Consider the following 8,665-nt stretch of genomic DNA (forward strand, 5'->3'; position numbering starts at 1 on the left):
ACTCTTCATTCAGTGACCATTTGAAGTTATGACAATGCTGAGCAAAGAAACTTATGATACAATGCTGAAGTAGGAAAGTTAACAAATAGTCCTCAAAATTGTGGTTTTTGCAGCATGCTGCTGTCACTTGATCACCACTTATGACCTTAATTGCCAGCTTCTGATAATCAAAATAAATGGAGAGCATGACATTGAAGAGGATTAAACGGCAATCACATGACATTGTGCCTAATGATCACATGGGAAAACAACCACAACTATAACTGCCATTGTAAGTCAACATAATCCCATAATATTGATGCCGGATCTAATCTGGATCAGTCACAGAGACCAGATTGTGCTAGCCTCTGCCTGGGACATGTATATTTGCCTTCATGATATCGAATTTTATGATCACACAGCTTGATGAGTTCCTACTCCCAATTACCATTAACTGAGCACTACCAATATGACTGCTGTTGATGTCAGTTCACAATTATGTGAATATAACATTTTCCTTACAGTACAAATATACAATTCTTCCAACGATTATGGCATAAGGGTTGAAGACCAGAAAAAAACCTGGGGAAAATCCCCAAAAAGGTCTGCAGGAAAATTCCCCACCCTGTTTTCCTACCAATCAATTTATCTTTATTTGGGATCGCAGGATGCCGTCTCCAGCTCCATACTCGGGGAGGGGGAGAGAGAGAGACTTTTGGCTTCATGCAAGGAAAGCAATAGAAGCAGCAGAAGTCTTTCTTTCTCTCCCCCAAACTCTGCCAGAAATGAGTCTTTGTGAGACTTGTTGCACCGGCGCAACCTCTTAGGACAGGATGCCTTGCAGAGTCCCAAGACTCATTTCTGGCGGAGTTTGGGGGACGGAAAGAATGACTTTTGTGCTTTCCTTGCATGCAGCCGAAAGCAGAACAAAGAAACAAGTGGAAAGAAGCAGCCTGGTGGCCAGGTGAGGCACGTGGGTCGAGTGCAACAGGTTCCCCCTCCCCCTTTCTCCCCTCCCCTCACTACCTCGTGTTCTTCGCAGTGCAATCAACGCAAGCCTTGTGTTCCTGCGGGCCATGTGGTGGTGCAGCCTTGTGTTCTGCGCAGCCTAGATTAATTGCTTTTGGGGTGACATTTCTTTATGGACCACCAGTGGTCCCCGGCCCACTGGTTGGTGGCTACTGTTCTAAGATACACAAAAAAAAACTGAATAGTTAACAGCTTGGAACAAAATACTTGAAACTGATAAAGCAACACTAATATTCAGTCACAACCAAACAAGAAAAAAGGATGCAATAATTGAAGAAACCTTGATTATTGTTAAGGATATGGATAGTTCTCTTATGTTTTGGGGGTGGGATAACATCCAGCAGCACAGCATATATTTTGCAAATGGAAAGAGGAATAAGGTCAATTAGATATCAGCATATCCTGGAACAGTGGTTGCCAACTGGTAGGTTGCAGACCACTGATGGTCTACAGGAAAATTTTGGTGGCCTGTAGAGAAATGTGCCCCAAACCAATTAATCTAGGCTGCGCGGGAACACAAGATTGTGTTGCCTACATGGCCCGTGGGAACACAAGGCTGCGCCGCCCACATGGCTCGTCCACCCACTGGCCCCCACCCTTCTGCCAAGCGCAAACCTTACCTTGTATAGAATCACGTGAGCTGGAACTGGAAGGTAAGACCAACGGTAGGGGAGGGAAATCTGCCCTGGGATGGCTTGCTGATGGTGGGAAAGACTTTCTCACCATCAGCAAGCCACCTTCAGTCAAAATTCATATTAGTGGTCCGTGGGATTTAAAATTATGAGTTTGGCGGTCCCTGAGGTCCAAAAGGTTGGTGACCCCTGAACTAGAACAGTTCTGCAAGGAAAAGAGGGTGGAAAGTTTCTAAAAGCAAGAAAACTAAAACTATATAGGAATGTTGCCATTTCTGGCAAAAGAGACTTCAAAGTCCAAACTTTTGCTCTTGCCATATTCACTTGTTTTTAATTTACACAACTGCACATGAACAGTAAATATATGCAGCTGGACCAGGTTGCCAACTTTTATATGCAAATATATGTTAATTAGTTTTGTACTGGCTGTCTCATTCTGGAAAAATTGCAGGGGAAATACAAAAGTTCCGCAATTTTGAGCACATACCATGTCAATTTTCATGGCCATAACTTCATGACCGGAAAAAGACACCAGTTTTTGTTCCTGTTTTGGTATTAGAGCTGAATTGATCATGTGAGTTAAAAAGTTTCCCAGGGTCAGATTTTTCTGGGACAGATGTTCTGCTCAGGGAAGTATATCAGTTACAAAGCTGTTTGTTGGTGATGGTAAACAATTGAGGAGTGATTTCATGGGTCTCCTTCACGATTAATAAATGTATTTCAAATGCCTGCACGGATTATGGGTATTAAGGTAGGACAGGAAGATACGAAAATGTTCCTATTCAAACATTTTTAGAACACCTCTTTTATTATTTCATATAATTCTTCAGATACAATTGCAATCCAATTAAAGACTCTTTGATGGTGCTCTTTATTTTCTTGAAATTGATTCTGTACATTCTGGCAATTGCAGTAATACTATGGCTATCTCGTGTTACATGTTTTCCTTTTGAGCATAAGGTGGTATACTACTACTGAGGAAAAATTATTAGAATGTACTATTGTATTGAGAAACATGTACTAGAAACAAAACAATCTGTTTCTGCAAAGAGCAAGATCAACGTAAGAACAAACCAAGAATGGACAGTATTAAAATCATGAGGTTTATCTTTCTTTAAAAACAAATAATACTAAAGTTACTTTTCAGAAAGGACTGTTAATGCCAGTGCCTACTATGATAGTGGTACTTATTTTAAAGCAATTTATTGGGACCATTCCCCTTTTTAGAATAAGGTGATATTTGCCAAAGGATTAAGTCTCCCATAATCCTAAAAGTAGGAACTCAGACCATTTCAAGCTTTCTGCCTTCAATTTTCTCATCTAAAAAAATATCTCTCCTCCTGTCAGGAAAGAATGAACAATCTAATGTATCATTTCCCTCTTCTCAATCAGTGCTTACTTTTTCCTTGAATTAGGGAGCTTTAGAAAAAAATGGGAGCTTTATAGGGCAAAGTTGCCTGTATTGTACAACTTTTTCAATATGCTTGCTGATGCAGGATTCAATTGCAAATTAAAAGGCTTGCTAAAATAATTTATAATCCCAGATTTATTTTTCTTCTTCAATCTATTCCCGGGCACTGCTTGCCCTGCAGTTTTCTTGGCAAGGTTTTTCAGTAGTGGTTTCTCATTGCCTCCTTCTGAGAGAAAGGGCTGAGAGAAAGTAACTGGCCCACAGTCACTAAGATGGCTTTATGTCTAAGGTGAGACTACAACTCATGGTCTTCTAGTTTCTAGCCTGATTTCTTAACCACTAAATTGGCCATTCTAGGTACAAATTAATCCTAAATATAAAGTTTAAGAGAGCTCATGAATGATATAATCTATATTGTATAATTCCCACTATTAAGATAAAATGTGATTTGTTTTTGCTTAGCATGGTATGCAACCTTGCCTCACCTGCAAATTGGAGTTCACAGTTAATGTAGTCCACCAATAAAACCGCAAACAATATATTAGTTTTGGCAGGAATCATTCTGTAGCCTAGATACACCTCACAAAGAGATTCCTTCTGGATTCACAATCTACAGGTAGTCCTTGACTTATAAGCACAATTGAGCCAAAAAGTTCTGTTGATAAGAAAGTTTTAAAGTGAGTTTTGGCCCATGTTACGACCTTTTGCCACAGTTGTTAAGTGAATCACATTAGTAACATGGTTGTTAAGTGAATCTGACTTCCCCATTGACTTTGCTTTGTTAGAAAGTCACAAAAGGTGGATTATATGACCCCAGGACACTGCAACCGTCATGAATACATGCTAGTTGCCAAGCGTCCAAATTTTGATCACTTGACCACGGAGATGCTACAATGTACTGTGAAAAATGGTCGTAAGTAACTTTTTTCCAGTGCCATTGTAACTTCGAACAGTCACTAAATGAATGGTTGTTAAGTCGAGGACTACCTCATATTAGTCAATTTTTGCAACTTCAGTTTATGGTTAAACAGACACCCATCTTGGCCCACTTGGCTTCTGTTTTCTCACAATAAAGACTCCGGAGTGGCCAGATCACAGGTGACAGTATTTCCACGTTTGTAGACAGTAACTTTTTTTTTTTTTTTTTTGCTTCGTGGGAAGAAGCCTTGGGAGCTCCGCTCTCTTCTACTAGAAACCGGTGTGAAGATCAGAAGGGATTCCCTCGCTCGAAGGAGGAGCCGCAGATAGTTCCCTGGGCGGACTGCCTGCTTCAGAAAGAGATGGCCGAGGGTTTCGGTCGGGACGGGGGAGGAGTCGGAGTGGGAGGAAGGGTGTTTCCTTGCACTATTTCCCGGTTTGACTCAGGCAGGAAACTTCCAGCGTCCGGCGGCCCTGGAAGGGAGCGCGGGGGTAATCCCGAGGCGCAAGAGCTGAAGGCAGCGCTGGGGACAAAGCCTAAGGGGAGTGAGGCCGTCCCTCGGAACGGCTTGCATCTCTGGGCGTGAGGAGAAACCCACAGGGCCTCCTTGGCACGAAGCTGGGTGAGAAAAACTTCCATCGATTTCCCCTTCCGCTTTCCTTCCAAGAAGAAGAGGGACCCCCCGCGCCAGGCGGCTCTTATTTTCATTTATATAGCGGTGCCCGTTCCTGCAGGGCGGCTCTCTCGTGCAGGTGGCCGCGCACACTTGAAATACATTTATTTCCACTGCGCGGCCTAACCGGGCGGCCCACTTCTCGTAGATTTGGGCGGGTCTCTCTCCAGTTCCAAATTCCGTGAAAGTTCAAGCTTCCGGGACATAAAAATTCCAATTTCTTCCGCGGCGCCTAATAAGTTTGTGCTAGGAGCTGCGCGGAGGAATACCGAAGAGGCTGCATTGAACAAGTCCTGTCTGGGTGCAGAGCTTCGGCCTTGGAAGCATCGTCCTTTCAGTGGGATAAGCCCCGGTGTCGGAAGCAGCCTTTGGGGAGATAAGGGAGGGCGAAAGAAGGTTGCACACTAGGAACTCTGATGGAAAGGGAAGAACTGAAGGGGTAGCTCTCCATCTTACTGAAGTTGCGATCCATTTGAAACAATTCAGACTTGAGTGCCTTTTCTTCAAGTTTGCCTTAATTAACAGAAATTGCAGTGTAGAGTAATTGAGTAATCGCGTTTTTCCCGAAGTTTGAAAGAAATCTCAGCCAATTTCACTTCAGACTTGTGAATAAATTCAGAATTCTTAACCAACCCATTCACAGATTTTATTAATTCATTTTGGTGACCGAGTGTCCTTTTATTACGAAATAAGGGTTCATGAAAAGCTGGGAATGAACTTTCCTAATAATGGCATCATGCACATAGTTTATACTTCTAATTAGAATTCATTGAGGGAGTGGGAAATAGTCTGCTAATGTTTACTGGTGTGGGAGGAAGTAGATCAGAGCTGTAATCTAGTGGGTATACTTTGAAAGTTGCAAATATATTTCAGGATTGATTATGTTTGCAAATCATCTATTAGTTAATTGCTTAATTAATTTTCTGTATTTCTATAATATATTGAACTTAAAGCTAAAATGTTTCCATTTTCACTAAAGGATATCATAGTTGGTAATTTGGCTGACTAGCTTCTAAGGTAATATGTAGTAGATTGTGAACAAACATGTAATGAAATGCAGATTATATATCTTCAACATTTGCTGTCTTTTATTTCTTCTTTTTACTGACGATTTTGGAAACTTTGAAAGGCTGCATATTACTTTGTGTTCAGTAAGTTGACTTAATAAAGCAACTGCTTTTATCATAGATTTTACATTTCAATTACAACATGTTTTCTATACATGTGATTGTATCAGAAACTGTTAAAAGTTTTAAGAAAATTGGTTTGGGGGAAAAGGTAGGTAATTGACGTCTGAAGAAATGCATTTCCTTCTTTTATAGAATTGCCTTTGCAGTTCTCAGTTTCTTGCATTATAGACTTGTATGCTTTTCATTATGCATGGTTATGGATATACATAATGAACAAGACTGTTATTAAGTTTTTTTACAAATGCTTTCTTTTTTCTTCGTTTTTTGTATTTAGTCAGCAATGCACTGTTAAAATTGATAAATATAGATATAAGAAGCTACTATAAATTTTCATGTCCTTGTACTAAGATAACAGATTTGTGGTAAATATGGTGGAGGAACTAGTTACTTTCAGCCCTTAAACTAATACAGAAACTAATTTGTTAGAGTAGCTTTAACCACAGGGTTCATGCAATAGATGTACATTGTTAGTTGCTATGTAGGTTTTCTTTCACAGTTGGTTTCTGATGATGACACTTATTGCAAATAAATATTCAAAGAAAAAAAATTGCAAAATAAAGATCATAAAAGGTTCAATCAACTGCTTCTTCCATTAGTTTTCCTATCAGAATCTGAAAGGAAAACTAGTGGAAGAAACAGTTGATTGAACCTTTTATGATCTTTATATTGCAATTTTTTTTCTTTGAATATTTATTTGCAATAAGTGTTTTATTTTCCTCAGTTTTTGTTTCTAAACATTTATATTCCATTTTCCTCTAGATGCTCAAGGCAGTGTACAAAGTGTACTTCTCCACCCCCACCCCCTTTCCCCAATAGCTTTGAAATGTATGTTGGGCTGAGAAAGAAGGACTTCTCCAAAGTCATTCATCCATAATATGGATTTATTTTATTTTAGCAGAAGAAAGGTTTTTTTAATTTTTAAAATTTTATTTTTAAAAAACAAAAATACAAATCTCTATTCACATTAACAGTGTTCGTGTCGTTATTAATACATACCTCTCCTTTTATACATAAACATCAGCTCTTATTTCTATCCTCCACCCATTTGTACCACCTATCCCAAACCGCATAATAGTCCGAATCATCTTTGCCTCTTAATTCCATTGTGAATTTATCCAGTTCCACACAATCCATTATTTTTTGTGTCAAGTCTTCTTCAGATGGTATCTTTTCCTTCTTCCATCCCTGTGCGAAGGCTATTCTTGCCGCAGTTATGATATGTATAATGATGTATCGGATGACCTTGCTCAATTTCCCCTTAATTATTCCTAATAAGAATATTTCCTGTTCAAGTTCTAATTTGTGCTCTGTAATTTCTAATAACCATCTTTGTACCTTCATCCAATATTTTTTAACCTCTGGACACTGCCACATATGGAAGAAAGTTCCTTCTTTGTGTTTACACTTCCAACATTCTGCTTTTGTGTTTGGATACATTTTGGCCAGTATTGCTGGGGCTTGGTGCCACCTACAAAACATTTTATATTGATTTTCTTTAAATGCTGTTGACAATGTCAATTTACAGTTATCAATCCACATTTTTTCCCAATCCTCTAAATTTATATTATGCCCTACATTTTTCGCCCAGGCAGAAGAAAGTTTTACCTGATCAAAGAAAAAATTAGTAAGCTTTCCCCAAAACATAGCATGGCACATAGCTCTGTGGAAGAAAGATGCAAAGTGCATAGTTGGAGGACTCTTTGACGTTGCTTTTCCTCTTCTCATATGGCAGTTGCTGTTAACAGGGAAGAAACAACTGTTGGATTGAGCTCTATGATGGTCTTCTGCTTTCCTTCCTTGAAATTTCTCTCAACTGCAGATGCCTTTTCTGATAGATGATGGAAAGGGTTTTCTGGATTACTTCCAGATGGTAGAATTAACTTCCTTTGAACTTGTCATTTACAACTAGTACCCACTCTTTTTGCTTTCAGTTTGGATGACAACCTCTCTTTCATTCTTTTGAAGTGCTTGAAATAACAGCTTTGGTTCTGGTATAATTATATTTAACAGTCGTCTTAAGGTGTGATAAAGTGAAATTAATATGTGAGAACCAGTCATGTTTAATCAGGTTAACTAGAAAAAATGTCCACTGTTTATCTTAATTCTGCCCAATGCTTCATCCTGGCCTGCTAAAATACTCTAACTAAAATACTCTGTATCTTGTTTTGAACAGTGTGAAATTTTGTACATTTTGTTTTAAACTGCATGAAATGTTGTGTGCTTATTTAAAAGAGTGCATCAAATTATGTTGTACTTCAGATGCAGCAGAGACATGGTATAGGTGTTCCTTAAAATATATTAGCTGCAGACCAAATCAGGAATTAAAGTACATTAACTTGGCATCAAAGTAAACAAACTAGGTTGTCTTGCAAAAAAAGTGGCAGTGGGAGCAATTTTTGACTACTTACTGACTTTCCCATTGACTTCGCTTGTGGAAAGCAGTAAACATTGAAAATTATGATCTGTGACCATGGATGACTTTAGCAATACAGCAGTGACAACAACTTTACCATATAAGTGGTGTGAAGATATTTGAAATTTCAATCCAATGGGAGTAATGGATCCTGGATTTTGGACACATTTTTAAGTTAGCCCAGGAAAGGACAAGAAACAATGGATGGAAACTAATCAAGGAGAGAAGCAACCTGAAATTAAGGAGACACTTCCTAACAGTGAGGAAGGTTCAATCATAAAAGGTTCGATCAACTGTGTCTTCCACTAGTTTTCCTTTCAGATTCTGATAGGAAAAGTTTGCTATCAGAAGTTGTGGTGCTTTATCACTGGAGGTTTTTAGATGACACTGGCAGTCACTTATCTGAAATGGTATAGGGT

This window comes from Pseudonaja textilis, chromosome 8 (genome assembly GCF_049901715.1).
Source record: "Pseudonaja textilis isolate UNSWEBS1 chromosome 8, rPseTex1.2, whole genome shotgun sequence".
NCBI lineage: Eukaryota > Metazoa > Chordata > Lepidosauria > Squamata > Elapidae > Pseudonaja > Pseudonaja textilis.